At 50.9% G+C, this 17,743-nt stretch overlaps 1 long non-coding RNA gene across 1 annotated transcript in view; it reads right to left on the bottom strand.

Annotated features, from left to right (window-relative positions):
- Window positions 1-2,987: 2,987 nt before the first annotated feature.
- LOC135050510 (uncharacterized) overlaps window positions 2,988-17,743 on the bottom strand; it is a 97,462-nt gene continuing 82,706 nt past the window's right edge. The window contains exons 2-4 of the long non-coding RNA XR_010241638.1: window positions 4,540-4,571; window positions 4,325-4,445; window positions 2,988-3,627 (exon numbers count right to left, since the gene is read on the bottom strand). This is a non-coding gene — a long non-coding RNA (uncharacterized LOC135050510). The remainder of the gene's footprint in view (window positions 3,628-4,324; window positions 4,446-4,539; window positions 4,572-17,743) is intronic.

Below are 17,743 nucleotides of genomic sequence, written 5' to 3'. Positions count from 1 at the left end.
AACATTTGTGGATCAATGTGACAAAGCATACAGTGAAAAGAGTAAAATGTAAATTACTGATTAGTTTCTTAATTTATAATTTAAATGATCATGAAAGTGAGGAACGTCAGGACTGTCTGTATTCTTTTGTGCAAATGTCTTTTTAGGACATTGATGGAAATGCGTCTAATAATCCACTTTCTGGCAAATGATATACTGTAGAAGAGGACTGATCTTCAAGGGGAATATATTTCTATAAAATAACATTGCAGCATATGCAACAAAAATATATTAAGTAACCAAGTAAATTGTACCAAGCAGTTTGGCCCTGGCAGGTAATGCCATAGTAACCTATGGTCTGCATTGCGCAAAAGTTTCTGAGAATGGGTACCGTCCACTCATATGGTCTGATAGCCGCACATGTGCAGAAGTAGTAGATCCAAACCTGATTATAAAGTGATCACATTAGCTTCTTCTATCAGAGCACCTGTCCCTGGGATGTGATATTTGTTACATTCAGTAAATACTTGGGGGATCTCTCTACTCACGTTAGATCTCCTGTGCAGCCCGGAGTCCGGGGCTTCCACAGATTAGGGCAGCTCTGTCCCTGCTGTGGAGGTAGGGAAATGCCACCTGCAGCTGTCGAAATTCAATAGTTGCATGCAGCGCCGTAACTAGACATTTTAGCGCTGTGTGCAAGAAATAGCATCGGCGCCCCCCCCCCCCATTGGTTTATAGGGGCGTGGCTTCATGGGGAAGGGGTGTGGCCACAAAATAATACCAATTCATATTATGCTTTTACACAGTACGGCAGGTAGAGCCCACTTTTACACATTATGGCAGCTAAAGTCATGAGAGAGATAGAGGAAGGGAGAGATAGGGCTGGGAGGGAGAAAGAGATAAAGGTGGCAGGTAGAGAGAGAGTGATGGGAAGGTGACATAGAGAGAGGGGCGGGAGGGGTGGAAGGAGTGAGAGAGGAAACAGAGAGAGGGGGGAGAGACACACAGCGGTACCTATGTGATGATGACTAGAGTGCAGGCAGCCATGGCGGCGGGGGGATGTCCCTGTGCTGGTGACGGCTGTATCTGCGGTACACAATCAGAGCAGCAGCTACCGCCACTTCATCCTCCTGGCATCCCCTAAGCGTCTCCCTGCCGGGAGGAGGCGCGTCTCCCTGCTGGGAGGAGGTGCTTCTCCAGCCTAGCCTGTACGGTGCAGGGACACTGCACTGCTGCATCAGTCAATGAGGAGGGGGGCGGAGCGGGGCCAATTGGGGTGGATGCCGCTGGTGTGCACACAGCACAAATGCGCTGTGTGCAAAGCACCATCCACCCACGCCTAGTTACAGCCCTGGGGAGAGGGTTAGGTTTAGGCTGCGGGGAGGGAGGGTTAGGGGGGCATTGGGTTAAGGTAAGTATACTTACCTTCCCCATTTTGGGATTCTAAGCATCGGGATGCCGCAGTCGGTCTTCTGACTGCCAGCATCCCACCTGCCGACATTTCCTACCCAATGCAACACACACAGACTACCATTTTACATGTATATATTGTATCTCTAATAATACTATAGTAGAGCACATGGATGTTGTATGTGTTTTAAAAGAGTCTGGCTACAATTTAAATGGAAAATGTAACCTTGACTTGAGGGTCCTCTGAGTTTGCAGTGAAAGTGTCCATGTCGAGAGGAGCTTTGGCAGTACAATATAACAGCGGCAGATGACAGCACAATGAGTACATGCATGCTTGCGGAGTGTGTCTCCCAATCTGGCCAAGGGCATTGACGGGAGTCAGTGGAGAGAAGAAGCCGGGCAATATCCCTCTCCAGCTCTGCTGCAGTTGCTGCTGCTCCTTTCTCTCTGGGCTCAGGTGTGCAGGATGTAGTATGAGGCAGAGCGTGGGTGGCGCCTCTTCAGCTTAGCACCGTCCAGCATTGCTCCCGCATCGCGCCGGCCTCGGCAGTACTGTATGTACGCTGCAGCTGGGACCCCCTTGGGAGTATGATCACATGCCCGCGGCTGCCCAGGCAGTAATAGCCAGATTGCGGCTGCCGGTGCAGCCGCGTAAACCACTGGACCACCGGGGCAGCTGCATTATGAATAATAATTAAAATAAACTTCCTCTAAACGACAGGGAGAGGTGTACATCCGTATCGTGCAACCCCCTCCTCCTTGAATCCGCCTACACTTGAACAGGACATCACAAGGCTGGGTGGGCCACACGGGAGCATGGTCACCTAACACTCTCACTAAACAGCACTCTAGCGCACGGCAAAGAGCGGGGTGCGCTTCATATGGCAGCCAGCAATTAGCAGGATGGCTGCGGACAGTGCGCCCACACGAAAAGTGCGCGGTGGGCAATGCACCGTCTGCACATACCTAGTTATGGCCCTGGTTGCATGTGTCATAATGGTCAGAGCTGCTGAACGTTCAAACGTTGCCCTGCATAGCACCGATATGGTCAGGGGAGCATAGCGATCCTGTCATCATGCACACACCGCAGCCGTCATACATGGGGGAAAGCGGTATCAGCGCACAAAACGTGCGCTAATACCTCTTCCCCCCTTATCACCGTATCATACATCCGTCCCTTTTTATTGCGGCAATAAGCAATTATAATAGTAATTATAATAATTAATAGGAATTATGAATCAAATGCAAATTGTTACTCATGACAAAGTGATTTAACTTGTTACCTCACAATATCACTGTATACTGCAACTTACAGATGTGTCCGCTCTCATCTAGCGGCTATTCACGGCAAAAGCGACTCGTATGCTGTGTACAGTGTGTCTGCGACTACACGCAGCTTCCTTAATGAATGCATTGTGTGTACGCACGCTGAGACTAGTCATAGAGAGAGGGCACATCTGTATCCTGCACTCACTTGTGTTACTTGAACTCCACTTAATTGCTCCGGTGCCCTCTGGTATAGATGGATATGTAGCAAAAAACGCAGACAGCGGCACTTGGAGATATTTCAAAGTATCAATTTATTTATTTTTTGGCCATGAGGGAGCGTCAAAGGAAATATTAGCTCCTTCGCTCTGCTTGGTCTAGAGCAGACCCTGGGCATGCTGACACTGGAACGGCAGACTGCAGGAAGCAGGTTGGTATGGAACACAGATGGAAAGTGTAGTCCGCTTGGTCTAGAACAGGCCCTGGGCATGCTGACACTGGAACGGCAGACTGCAGGAAGCAGGTTGGTATGGAACACAGATGGAAAGTGTAGTCCGCTTGGTCTAGAACAGGCCCTGGGCATGCTGATGCTGGAACGGCAGACTGCAGGAAGCAGGTTGGTATGGAACACAGATGGAAAGTGTAGTCCGCTTGGTCTAGAACAGGCCCTGGGCATGCTGATGCTGAAACGGCAGACTGCAGGAAGCAGGTTGGTATGTAAGACTGATGGAATGCGTAGAGATAAATGATGACAATCTCACTGGGCTTCTTATACTGCAGTCTTCAGGACAGCTGTTGCCATCCAAGGTGGTGGTCCTGGCAGCAGGTCTGGGAAGGAGGTGGTGATGGTTGGAGTGGTTGGAGTGATGGAGGTGCGAGTGATAGTTATGACAGGGGATGCCATGATGTAAACAGAGGATGTGGTGGTGGGTGCTTTGGGTCTTGTAGCACCTTTCTCATTTTTCTCAATATCTAAGAGAATGAGACAAAGAAGGAGACATCATTTTAGTATTCATTTTTTTCTCTCATGTCTAAAACAACATGGAGTTAGATATATGACTTGTAAAAGGGGACCTGGCAGCACTTAACAAGTAGACATATCTAACACATCCATTCTCAGTTCTGTCCCTCCTGGAGAGGGTCATGTGGGGACAGTGGCGTAAGTTTGTCCCAATTGCCCGGAGGCAAGAAAAATATTGGTGCCCCCCCCCCCCCCCTTATGTATATAATTTGCTCCTGCATAGTAAACCTGCAGATTCTAACTATATGAAGCTACTACAAAACCATTGCAACTAGGCAGCTCTATGTAGGGGTCCAGCCACACACTACATAGATCTGCTCAGTCACTCACAATGCTGATTATTTCTCTGACAATTAATTAGCAAGTGTCATATCCACGATTAGAACCCACAACCTAAAGCATGCACTGATGCATGCACCTTACTGATGGAGATATCTGCTGTTGCATAGGAAGTATGATAATTCTAACTATATGAAGTTACTTGTAATTGTCAGAGAAATAACTTCATATAGTTGGAATTCTCATGCTTCCTTTATAGGAGCAAATAGCTTCATCAGTAAGGTGTCTGCTTCCAGTATATCTATAATAAAAAGGGTGTGATTTGTAAGGTGTAGTGGCTAGTGGGGAAGTCAGCTATGTAAGAGTTACCGGCTGCTGTCAATTAACTTAATTGATTAATGTTGCTGAACACACGGAACAGGAGGAGAGGTGCCCCCCTTCAAAGCAGGAGCCCGGCGGCAGCTGACTCCGTTGCCTCCCAGAGTTCTGCCTATGTGTGGAGAGGTATGCATTAGTTAAAACAATACACTCATTAGTTTGTGCTGTGGTGTTATTATGTAGATACAGTGTATAGTTATTGTTACCTCTTTCACGCATTGTCACTCATCTGCCACAGCTGTAAAAATAAGGAAAAGTGGTTAGTTAGAGACCGTACCTCCATTCCTGGGGATGCTAAGTCTCAGAGACCCCCCCACCCCAATTTATGCGCAAACTGGGTTATATTTACTAAGGTCCCGATTTTGACCGAGATGCCGTTTTTTCTTCAAAGTGTCATTTCGGTAATTTACTAAGCAAAAATCTCGGCAGTGATGAGGGCATTCGAAATATTTTGGAAGTCCTAGGAAAAAATTACGAATCAATACACCATCGGTCAAATACGCCTGCAATTTGGTAGAAATCGGTAATTTACTAAAAAGTGCAAATCACAAACACTGCCGACAATTGCCAAACACTGCCGTGCAGAAATACAATTCGTGAAAAAGTGCTAAAAAAAACCAGACCTGCTTTTTTATCCCGTGTTTGGATAGGCATGCAGGGATCCATGAGATCCGTGCATGCTTATCAGTGGGAAGGGGATGGGAAAGTGTGTATTTTTTGAAAAAAAATTGCGTGGGGTCCCCCCTCCTAAGCAAAACCAGCCTCGGGCTCTTTGAGCCGGCCCTGGTTGCAAAAATATGGGGAAAAAAATGATAGAGGTTCCCCCATATTTAAACAACCAGCACCGGGCTCTGCGCCTGGTAAATACGGGGGACAAAAAGCGTAGGTATCCCCCGTATTTCTGAAACCAGCACCGGGCTCCACTAGCCAGATACATAATGCCACAGCCGGGGGACACTTTTATATAGCTCCCGGCGGCCCTGGCATTACATAACCAACTAGTCACCCCTGGCCGGGGTACCCTGGAGGAGTGGGGACCCCTTCAATCAAAGGGTCCCCCCCCTCCAGCCACCCAAGGACCAGGGGTGAAGCCCAAAGGCTGTCCCCCCCATCCAAGAGCTGCGGATGGGAGGCTGATAGCCATTGTGTAAAAAAAATGAATATTGTTTTTAGTAGCAGTACTACAAGTCCCAGCAAGCCTCCCCCGCAAGCTGGTACTTAGAGAACCACAAGTACCAGCATGCGGAGGAAAACAGGGCCCGCTGGTACCTGTAGTACTACTACTAAAAAAATACCCCAATAAAAACAGAAGGCACACACCTTGAAAGTATAACTTTAATACATACATACACACCTCCATATACACATACTTACCTTATGTTCACACGAGGGTCGGTCCTCTTCTCCATGTAGAATCCATGGTGTACCTGTGGAAAAAATTATACTCACATACTCCAGTGTAGAAGCCTCTTCTTCTTGTAATCCATTTGTAATCCAGGTACTTGTCAAAATAAAAAAACGGACACCCGACCTCGCACTGAAAGGGGCCCCATGTTTTCACATGGGACCCCTTTCCCCGAATGCCAGAAACCCCCTCTGACTTATGTCTAAGAGGGTTTCTTCAGCCAATCAGGGAGCGCCACGTTGTGGCACCCTCCTGATTGGCTGTGTGCTCCTGTACTGTATGACAGGCGGCACACGGCAGTGTTACAATGTAGCGCCTATGCGCTCCATTGTAACCAATGGTGGGAACTTTGTGGTCAGCGGTGAGGTTACTTTCGGTCAACCGCTGACCACAAAGTTCCCACCATTGGTTATAATGGAGTGCATAGGCGCTACATTGTAACACTGCCGTGTGCCGCCTGTCATACAGTACAGGAGCACACAGCCGATCAGGAGGGTGCCACAATGTGGCGTTCCCTGATTGGCTGATGGAACCCATTTAGACATAAGTCAGAGGGGGTTCCTGGCATTCGGGGAAAGGGGTCCCATGTGAAAACATGGGGCCCCTTTCAGTGCGAGGTCGGGTGTCCGTTTTTTTTTTTTGACAAGTACCTGGATTACAACTGGATTAAAAGAAGAAGAGGCTTCTACACTGGATTTTGTGAGTATAAATTTTTCCACAGGTACACCATGGATTCTACATGGAGAAGAGGACCGACCCTCGTGTGAACATAAGGTAAGTATGTGTATATGGAGGAGTGTATGTATGTATTAAAGTTATACTTTCAAGGTGTGTGTCTTCTGTTTTTATTGGGGTATTTTTTTAGTAGTAGTACTACAGGTACCAGCGGGCCCGGTTTTCCTCCGCATGCTGGTACTTGTGGTTCTCCAAGTACCAGCTTGCGGGGCAGGCTTGCTGGGACTTGTAGTACTGCTACTAAAAACAATATTCATTTTTTTACACAATGGCTATCAGCCTCCCATCCGCAGCCCATGGATGGGGGGGACAGCCTCGGGCTTCACCCCTGGTCCTTGGGTGGCTGGAGGGGGGGGACCCCTTGATTGAAGGGGTCCCCACTCCTCCAGGGTACCCCGGCCAGGGGTGACTAGTTGGTTATGTAATGCCAGGGCCGCCGGGAGCTATATAAAAGTGTCCCCCGGCTGTGGCATTATGTATCTGGCTAGTGGAGCCTGGTGCTGGTTTCAGAAATACGGGGGACCCCTACGCTTTTTGTCCCCCGTATTTTTGGAACGAGGACCAGGCGCAGAGCCCGGTGCTGGTTGTTGAAATATGAAGGAACCTCTATCATTTTCCCCCCCATATTTTTGCAACCAGGACCGACTCAAAGAGCCCGAGGCTGGTTTTGCTTAGGAGGGGGGACCCCACGCATTTTTTTTTTAAATTTAACACTGATTTTTTTTTTTTTAAAGTGCACAATGAAGCCTAGCACGGATCTCTCAGATCCCGCCGAGATTCATTGTATTAAAGTCGGCAGTGTTTTACAAGTCACTCACGTAAAACACTGCCTAAAAAAACGAATGACATCGACATCGGTAAAACCGAAAATGCAGAATACGGCAGCTTAGTAAATTAGTCGTACTAAATTCAAAAAGTTGTATATTTACACCTTCGATGTCATTCGTGATTGAACTTTCTCCCTTGTATAAAGGAGAAGCAGAATGCCCCCTCCTCTCCCCCGCTACACAATGACAAGTATCTGTACTGAGCAATAACTTGTGGTAAGTTCTAGCATTCTTTTATCAATATTCTTAATATGTCTTCTATTGTGGACTCCGAACATAATTTGTAGCATACTGAAAATCTAAGTAACTCCTGTTTATTAACTTGGTGAGATGGGTGTATGCTAAAATGCAGGGTTTTATTTGTGCACCTGTCACTTATATCCCACCTCATATATCATATATATTATATATCCTACCTCATATATCATATACTAGGTGATTCATTGCGCCCTACGGGCACTCTTCACACCGTCGTAAGGGGCTACGCCCCCTTAACCCTTGCACACCCTTGTGGCGTGCAATATTTTTATTATATGGAGTATTACATCCAATCATAATTGTGTGAGTGGTTAAATATTGCACGGACAAAGGGCGTGCAATGGTTAAGGGGTGGAAGGCCCTTGCAACGGCGTGAACAGCGTACGCAGGGCCTGGTGAATCACCTAGTAGGTGCTTTGGTTGGGGGAGTAGGGGGCGCGGGGAAGAGGTGGATGGGATCCTGGGGTGCCACGGGAGTGGTGCCGCAGGTGGGGGAGGGTGCGTGGATGCTGCGGGTGGTGGTCTGGAGCCGCTGCGGGTGGGGGAGGAGCAGTTGCAGGGGTTGCCCCGGGTGAGGGAGGGGCGGATGCAGTGATGCGGCGGGAGGTACTGGTGCGGGGTCGCTGCGGGTGGGGGTCCGGAGCTATCGCGGGTGCTGGAGGGGGTGTGTGGGGGTGCCGCGGATGGGGCCCGGAGGTACTGTGAGTGGGGGAGGGGCAGGTAATGCTTATCCTGCTTCTCCTCCTGTCAGCAGCTAAGCTGCTGTCCTCCCTTCGGCAGTGGCTCTCCCGGAGACTCGCACAGCAGGCAGTCCTATTGTTCGCGCCAGTGTCCCAACGCGGCGCATTACAGGGAAGAAGATGTACGCAATAAACTACAGCTCCCAGCAGCCCTAAGGGGCAGAATGCTTCGGTGCTAAGGGCTGCTGGGAGCTGTAGTTTATGTAGTGCGTCTACTTCCCTGTAATGCGGCGTGTTGGGACAATGTAAAAGGTGAGAGTGCTGTGCAGTGTCAGTTAACACTGCACACAGGGCCGGCGCTAGCCGCTCAGCAAAGGGATGCAGTGCAGGGAGGCACCAGGAAGGAGAGACGTTCTCCCTGCTCTGCATCCCTGTGCTGAGCTTCTGCTGCTATCCCTGCTGCTGGCGGCTGCTGTCACACATGCAGCAGCGCCGGAAGCACAAAACCTTTTCTCCCCCTCGGCGCTGTCAGCACAAAACCTCCTCTCCCCCCTTCCCTCCCCTGTGTGACATTCAGTGGCCAGGAGGGAGCCAAAGTGGGCGGAGCAAGGTGGGAGTAAGGGGCGGGGCTACACGGGACCATGCTGCAGCAGGAGGATGAGCTGCTACAGCTTCGGCCAGCCAGACTTCATTTAGATAAGTGTCTGGAAAGAGAGTGAGTGTGTGTGTGTATATACAGTGTATACTCTATATATGTGTGACTGTGTATGTGTGTAATGTATGTACAGTATGTATGTGTGTGTGTGTTTGTATATATATGTGTCTGTTGTGTGTGTGTGTGTATGTGTGACTGCTGCATAATGTGTGTAAGCGTCACTGGTACAGGGGGCGTTACGTGTCTAAGCGGCACTGGTACAGATGGCGTTACGTGTGTTAGCGTCACTGCTACAGGGGACATTACGTGTGTAAGCGTCACTGCTACAGGGGGTGTTATTTGTGTAAACATCACTGGTACAGGGGGGGGCGTGACATGTGTAAGCGTCACTGGTTTAGGGGCATTACATGTGTAAGTACTACAGGGGTCATTATGTGCGCTGTGCGTTTGTAAAGTATGCGAGGGTGCAAATTTATAGTTTGCAGGGGGGCGCCGAACACTCTAGCAACGGCCCTGACAGCACACCCACTGCACTGCACAGCACTGTCACCTTTTACATTGTTTCAGCGTCTATACATTACCCTCTGTGATATCACCCACTCTATCCGTTACATTAACCATCTTGGGGCTTCCAGGCCGGCAGCCCAGGTGCTGTGTTGCGGAGTCAGGGCCTCTGGGGATCTGGGTGCGGCTGTGGCGGGGAGGCACTTCTGTGACATCACACTCCGAGCAGGCTCCGGGGCTCAGAGAGTATGCGGCGCAGGGAGGCCTATGAAAGTCTTCCGCTGCGCCACTTTCATACACATCTATGCCGGTGGCCACAGCAGCTTTTGTTCCACCTGCGGCGCGGCTAGGGAGTGGGGATTGTTGATGCCGGAGGGGGCAGGCGGACTGGCAGCAAGACATTAGTGGTCATTCCGAGTCGATTGCTTGCTAGCAGTTTTTAGCAGCTGTGCAATCGCTATGCCGCCGCCCACTGGGAGTGTATTTTAGCTTAGCAGAATTGCGAATGAAGGGATTGGAGGGCGGGTACAAAACATTTTTGTGCAGTTTCAAAGTAGCTTCAGACCTACTCAACACTTACGATCACTTCAGATCATTCAATTCCTGATTTGACGTCATGAACACGCCCTGCGTTCGGTCAGCCATGCCTGAGTTTTTCCGGACACTCCCTGAAAACGGTCATTTGACACACAGAAACGCCCTCTTCCTGTCAATCACTCTGCGGCTGCCTGTGCGACTGAAAAGCATCGCTAGACCCTGTGTAAAACTACATCGTTCGTTGTAATAGTATGCCGCACGTGCGCATTGCGCTGCATACGCATGCGCAGAAGTGCCGAGTTTTTGACTGATCGCTGCACAGGGAACGAATGCAGCTAGTGATCACCTTGGAATGACCCCTATAGGACGCTGCAGTAAAAGGATGTTTTTTCCCCTATCTACAGCACAGAGACTTGCTGCAGATGCAGTGGCATACCCTCCAGCTGCACCTTTTTGGCAGGTACAGTACCTTCTTTTTATGGTCTGTACCATTTTTTGACTCTCCAGGCTTCCATTGAACGTATAGGAAAAGGGGCGTGGCCACTCCGCTGTACCCGTGGCCACGCCCCCTTTTAGAATGTGTATCAGTGTTTATGTGTACATTGTTGGAGGGTATGATGCTGCAGATGCGGTGGGCCTATTTTAGGGTTTGGACCTGGAGCTGCAGCTCCATCAGTCCCATTGCTAATCCTGCTCTGTGAAAACACAGCAGGCAAAGGGCAGAGCCTCCCATTGGATGTAACCTGTGTGGGAGGGCGTTTCTCGCCCAATCAGCTGTGGACTGGGTGTGATAGACCTGCCACTAACCCAATGAGAGCTTCTAGCCACGCCCAGCGTTAGAAACCCAGGCACAGAATCACAGGGCTATTATATAGGAGATATTATTATATCCTGCCTCATATATCATATATACTAGGTGATTCATCGCGCCCTATGGGCGCTCTTCACACCGTCGTAAGGGGCTACGCCCCCTTAACCCTTGCACACCATTGTGGCGTGCAATATTTTTATTATATGGAGTATTACCTGCAATCATAATTGTGTGAGTGGTTAAATATTGCACGGACAAAGGGCGTGCAATGGTTAAGGGGTCGAAGCCCCTTGCAATGGATGTGAACAGTGCACGCAGGGCCTGATGAATCACCTAGTAGGTGCTTTGGCTGGGGGCGTGGCGGGTGCGGCAAAGATGCGGATGGGATCTGGGGGTGCCGTGGGAGGGGGTGGGGCTGTTGCGGTGGTGCCGCTGGTGGGGGAGGGGCTGGTGCGTTGGTGCTGCAGGTGGGGGTCCAGAGCCACCGCGGGTGGGGGAGGAGCAGTTGTGGGGGTGCCCTGGGTGGTGAAGGGGCGAATACGGTAATGCGGCGGGAGGGGCGGGTGAGGGGTTGCTGCGGGTGGGCGAAGGGGTCCAGAGCTACCGCGGGTGCTGGAGGGGGTATGTGGGGGTGACGCGGATGGGGCCTGAAGGTACCTTGAGTGGTGGAGGGGTGGGTAATGCTTATCCTGCTTCTCCTGTCAGCAGCTAAGCTGCTGTCCTCCCTTTGGCAGCGGCTCTCCCGGAGACTCGCACAGCAGGCAGTCACTATTGTTAGCGCCGGTGTCCCAACGCACCGCATTACAGGGAAGAAGATGCACTCAATAAACTACAGCTCCAAGCAGCCCTAAGGGCCGGAATGCTTTGGCTCTAAGGGCTGCTGGGAGCTGTAGTTTATTTAGTGCATCTACTTCCCTGTAATGCGGTGCATTGGGACACTGGTGCTTACAATAGTGACTGGCTGGCAGAACTGACTGACTCGCTGAATCAATGCAAAAGGTGAGAGGGCTGTGCAGTGTCAGTGACACTGCACACAGGCCCAGCGCTAAACGCTCAGCAAAGGGATGCAGTGCAGGGTGGCACCAGGAAGGAGAGGTGTTCTCCCTGCTCTGCATCCCTGTGCTGAGCTACTGCTGCTATCCCTGCTGCCGCCGGCTGCTGTCACACATGCAGCGGCGCCAGCAGCACAAAGCCTCCTCTCCCCCTCGGCGCCAGCAGCACAAAGCCTCCTCTCTCCCCCCGCTACCCTGTGTGACATTCAGTGGCCGGCCGGGAGCCAAAGGGGGTGGAGCTAGATGGGAATAAGGGGCGGCGCTAGATGGGACCATGCTGCAGCAGGAAAAGAAGCTGCTACAGCTTCGGCCAGCCAGACTTCATTAGGTAAGTGTCTGGAAAGAGAGTGAGTGTGTGTGTGTATATACAGTGTCTGTGTATACTGTATATATGTGTGACTGTGTATGTGTGTAATGTATGTACAGTATGTATGTGTGTGTGTTTATATATATATATATGTGTCTGTTGTGTGTGTATATGTGACTGCGGCATAATGTGTGTAAGCGTCACTGGTTCAGTAGGCATTACGTGTGTAAGCGGCACTGGTACAGTAGGTGTTACGTGTGTAAGCGGCATTACGTTTGTGTAAGTGGCACTGGTACAGGGGGCATTACGTGTGTAATCGGCACTGGTAGAGGGGGCGTTACGTGTGTAAGCGGCACTGCTACAGGGGGCGTTACGTGTGTAAGCGGCACTGGTACAGGGGGCGTTACGTGTGTAAGCGACACTGGTACAGGGGGCATTATTTGTGTAAGCGGCACTGGTACAGGGGGGCATTACATGTGAAAGCAGCATTGCTACAGGGGGCGTTACGTGTGTAAGCAGCACTGGTACGGGGGCGTTACGTGTGTAAGCGGCACTGGTACAGGGGGCGTTACGTGTGTAAGCATCACTGGTACAGGGGGCGTTACGTGTCTAAGCGGCACTGGTACAGGGGGCGTTACGTGTGTAAGCGGCACTGGTACAGGGGGCGTTACGTGTGTAAGCATCACTGGTACAGGGGGCGTTACGTGTCTAAGCGGCACTGGTACAGGGGGCGTTACGTGTCTAAGCGGCACTGGTACAGGGGGCGTTACGTGTCTAAGCGGCACAGATACAGGGGCGTTACGTGTCTAAACGTCACTGGTACAGAGGGCATTACGTGTCTAAGCGGCATGGATACAGAGGGCGTTACATGTGAAAGCGTCAGTGCTACGGGGGCGTTACGTGTGTAAGTGTCACTGGTACAGGGCACGTTACGTGTGTAAGTGTCACTGGTACAGGGGGCGTTACATGTGTAAGCGTCACTGGTACAAGGGGCGTTATGTGTGTAAGCGTCACTGGTACAGGGGGCGTTACGTGTGTAAGCGTCACTAGTACAGGGGGCGTTACTTGTGTAAGCATCACTGCTACAGGGGGTGTTACTTGTGTAAGCGTCACTGGTACAGGGGGGCGTTACATGTGTAAGCGTCACTGGTACAGGGGGTGTTACTTGTGTAAGCGTCACTGGTACAGGGGGGCGTTACATGTGTAAGCGGCACTGGTACAGGGGGCGTTACTTGTGTAGCGTCACTGCTAAAGGGGGCGTTACGTGTGTTAGCGTCACTGGTACAGGGGGCGTTACGTGTGTACGCATCACTGGTACAGGGGGCGTTACGTGTGTACGCATCACTGGTACAGGGGCCGTTACATGTCTAAGCGGCACAGATACAGGGACATTACGTGTCTAAGCGTCAATGGTACAGAGGGCGTTATGTGTCTAAGCGGCACTGGTACAGAGGGCGTTATGCGTGTAAGCGGCACTGGTACAGAGGGCGTTATGTGTCTAAGCGGCACTGGTACAGAGGGCGTTATGCGTGTAAGCGGCACTGCTACAGGGGGCGTTACGTGTGTAAGCGTCACTGGTACAGGGGGGGGGGCGTTACACGTGTAAGCGTCACTGGTACAGGGGGGGGGGGCGTTACACGTGTAAGCGTCACTGGTACAGGGGGCGTTCCATGTGTAAGCTTCACTGGTACAGGGGGCGTTCCATGTGTAAGCTTCACTGGTACAGGGGGTGTTACGTGTGTAAGCGTCACTGGTACAGGGGGTGTTACGTGTGTAAGCATCACTGCTACAGTGGGTGTTACTTGTGTATGGTCACTGGTCAGGCTCGGACTGGCCCACAGGGGTACAGGGGTAACCACCAGTAGGCCCCACTGCCTGGGGGGCCCTCCTCCTCTAGGGATCAGGTTCTAGACTGTGCACTTGAGTTATATATTATACATATGTTACATTATACTGCACAGGATTATGATGTATTCTCTACAGTACATTGCTGTCATTAATCTGGCACATTATCATGTATGCACTAGCATTAATTACTATATAAATTATCAAGAAGTCCAGACCAGGTACTCTATAATGGTTAGCCAAACCTCTGTGGTGGCTGGCCACACCCCCTTTGGAGGCTGACCACACCTCTAATCATGGGCCCCTGCCACTGCATACCCCCGGTGGGCCCTTCATGCTCCAATCTGACACTGTCACTGGTACAGGGGGGCGTTACAAGTGTAAGCGTCTGTTACAGGGGGTGTTACTTGTGCAAGTGTCTCTACTACAGGGGGTATTGTGTGCGCTGTGCCTTTGTAAAGTATGCGAGGGTGCAAATTTATAGTTTGCAGGAGGGCGCCGAACACCCTAGCACCGGCCCAGACTGCACACCCACTGCACTGCACAGCACTGTCACCTTTTACATTGATTCAGCGTCCAGACATTACCCTCCGCGATATCACCCACTCTATCCGTTACATTAGCCATCTCGGGGCTTCCAGGCCGGCAGCCCAGGTGCTGTGTTGCAGAGTCAGGGCCTCTGGGGATCTGGGCGCGGCTGTGGCTGGGAGGCACTTCTGTAACATCACACGCAGAGGAGGCTCCGGGGCTCATAGAGTATGCGGCGCAGGGAGGCCTATGAAAGCCTTCCTCTGCGCCGCTTTCATACACATCTATGCCAGTGGCTGCAGCAGCTTTTGTGACACCTGCACTACGCCTAGGGGGTGGGGATTGTTGATGCTGGAGAGGCAGGCGGACTGGCAGCAGGACATAGGATGCTGCAGTAAAAGAATCCCCCCCCTATCTGCAGTGCATAGACTTCCTGCAGATGCAGTGGCATACCCTCCAGCTGCACCTTTTTGGCAGGTACAGTCCCTTTTTTTTATGGTCTGTACCGATTATTGACTCTTCAAGCTTCCATTGAAAGTATAATAAAAGGGGCGTGGCCACGCGGCTGTACCCGTTTCCACACCCCCTTTTCTAATTTGTATCAATTTGTATATGTACATTGTTGGAGGGTATGATGCTGCAGATGCGGTGGGCCTATTTTAGGGTTTGGACCTGGAGCTGCAGCTCCATCAGTCCCATTGCTAATCCTGCTCTGTGAAAACACAGCAGGCAAAGGGCAGAGCCTCCCATTGGATGTAACCTGTGTGGGAGGGTGTTTCTCGCCCAATCAGCTGTGGACTGGGTGTGATAGACCTGCCACTAACCCAATGAGAGCTCCTAGCCACGCCCAGCGTTATACACACAGGCACAAAGTCACAGAGCTGTGCTATTATATAGGAGATTATTATATATCCTACCTCAGAGGCAGATAGTGATTGTGCTCACTCTGGGATCTCACCCCCTCCCCATCCATCATCTTACTGGGATTTGATCTTATTTTACAATCACAGGGAAAGCCCTATGGGTCCGTCTCCTTGACCTTTGAGCCATATCAGGTTACCCACTAGGATTGAGCATTGACCATTGATGGTTAGTAGCTAGCCATCAATGGTCTGATGGAAGTGGTGGGGTTTTTTACCATCAATATTAGGTCATCAATGGAAAATATTTCAGTGGCTAATCCCAGATGGTGACCACCAGCCCTGCTAGATTTCCCACTGTCATGGACATATCTTCTTGTGTAACTATTATGCTGCCCATATAGAGAGACAGTTGGCTTTCCATCACTCAAACTGTCCCATAATCACCACCTCCTGGGCGTGTCTAGCACTGCCTATTGGCACTCAAAGCAATATAAATCACATTACACAAGGGGCATGGCCACTGCAAATGGGGGCGTGTCAATATGACACAATACCTGTTTCGCATCACTCTGGGAGTAATCCTCTCCATATGTACAGTACGTTACCTATATGGTGGTTGCTCACAACGGGGAACCTCTAAAGAATTGTCCTCCCTGGGCAGACGGTGTCCAGTTGATGATCACTATTCATGAAGGAAATTACATGGTCCAGCAGATGTCTGTTTGTGTAGGAATATAACCAAGATCAACATCATGCAACAGAGATTCAACCAGACTTGCGTCACCTCCTGCCCTCTGTGTCTCTCAGCCACACCATCTCCTCCCCTCCCTGCATCATCTCTCAGCCACACTATTATCCCCTCCCTGTATCATCTCTCATCCACACCATAATCTTCCGCCTGCGTCTCCCTACCATGCATTTCTCACAATCCACCTCACTCTGTGTCTTTCAGTCTCCCCCTTCACTCTCTCACATGCCCCCCCTTCAATCTGGGTCTTTCAGTCTCCCACCCTTCACTCTGTCTCTCAGCCTGTCCACCTTCGTTCTGTGTCTCTCAGCCTCCAAACCTTCACTCCGTGTCTCTCAGCCTGCCCCCTTTACTCTGTGTCTTTCAGCCTCCACCTCCCTTCATTCTGTGTCTAGTGCCACTTACACACAATACCCACAGTAGTAGTGCCCCTTACACAAAGCCCCCCGCAGTTGTGCCCCTTACACAATGCCCACAGTAGTTGTGCTCCTTACACAAAGCACACAGTAATCGTGCCCCTTACACAATGCCCACACAGTAGTCATGCCCCTTACACAGTGCCCCCAGCAGTTGTGCCCCTTACACAATGCCCACAGTAGTAGTGCCCCTTACACAATGCCCACACAGTAGTCATGCCCCTTACACAATGACCACTGCAGCTGTTCCTCTTACACAATGCCCACTGTAGCCATACCCCTTATATAATGTCCACAGTAGTCGTGCCACTTACACAATGCCCACTGTAGTCGTGCCCCTTACACAATACCCACTGTAATCATGCCCCTTACACAATGCCCGCACAGTAGTCGTGCCCCTTACACAATGCCCACTGTAGTCGTGCCCCTTACACAGTGCCCACTGTAATCGTGGTCCTTACAGAATGCCCACTGTAATCATGCCCTTTACACAATGTCCACAGGAGTGCCCCTTACATAATGCCCACACAGTAGTCATGCCCCTTACACAATGCCCATAGTAGGAGTGCCCCTTACATAATGCCCACTGCAGCCGTACCCCTTACACAATGCCCATAGTTGTGCACCTCATCCATATATATCTATATATATCTATATATATCTATATATATATATATATATATATTACTCACTCTGAATCAGGCAGGAAGGCTCAGCTGCCTGTGTCCAGTCAGTCCACCACTGTCCTGCTCCAGTGGAGGTTTGTCCTAGGCTCCTGGCGTGTGTCGGGCCGTCGGCAATGACAGGGCACACAAATGTGGATTGAGTGGACAGACTGAGTGCAGGCGGGGAGGGACGGCGCGCGATCAGCACATCACATCGCGAAGCGGCCAGACCATCAAAGCATGATGGCGGGTGCACTGCGCGGCCAGCCACCCACCTCCTGTGACTTTGAGTCTGACCGGCGCAGCGGGAGGGGGTGTGACAGGCCGGGCAGTGAATGTGATGTGCAGCAGGTGATCCGAGCACCGCTATCTGTGTGCTGCTGTAGTCAGGGCCGTCTTTACATATGGGCTCAATGGGCTCTTGCCCAAGGGTCCCAGGAGTATAGGGCCCCAGGCTGATAGCTGAGGGTCCCCTCTTTCCAGGGGTACCAGATTTTAAAAAATCGGCCCCGGGGAACCGGAGATATCTGACTTCAAAGCATTGGTCCCTATCCAAGACTGTTAATTGCTCTTC

This window comes from Pseudophryne corroboree, chromosome 2 (assembly GCF_028390025.1).
Source record: "Pseudophryne corroboree isolate aPseCor3 chromosome 2, aPseCor3.hap2, whole genome shotgun sequence".
Taxonomy (NCBI): domain Eukaryota; kingdom Metazoa; phylum Chordata; class Amphibia; order Anura; family Myobatrachidae; genus Pseudophryne; species Pseudophryne corroboree.
The sequence above is the reverse complement of the archived record's forward strand: the minus strand, read 5'-3'. Positions and strand labels throughout refer to the sequence as shown.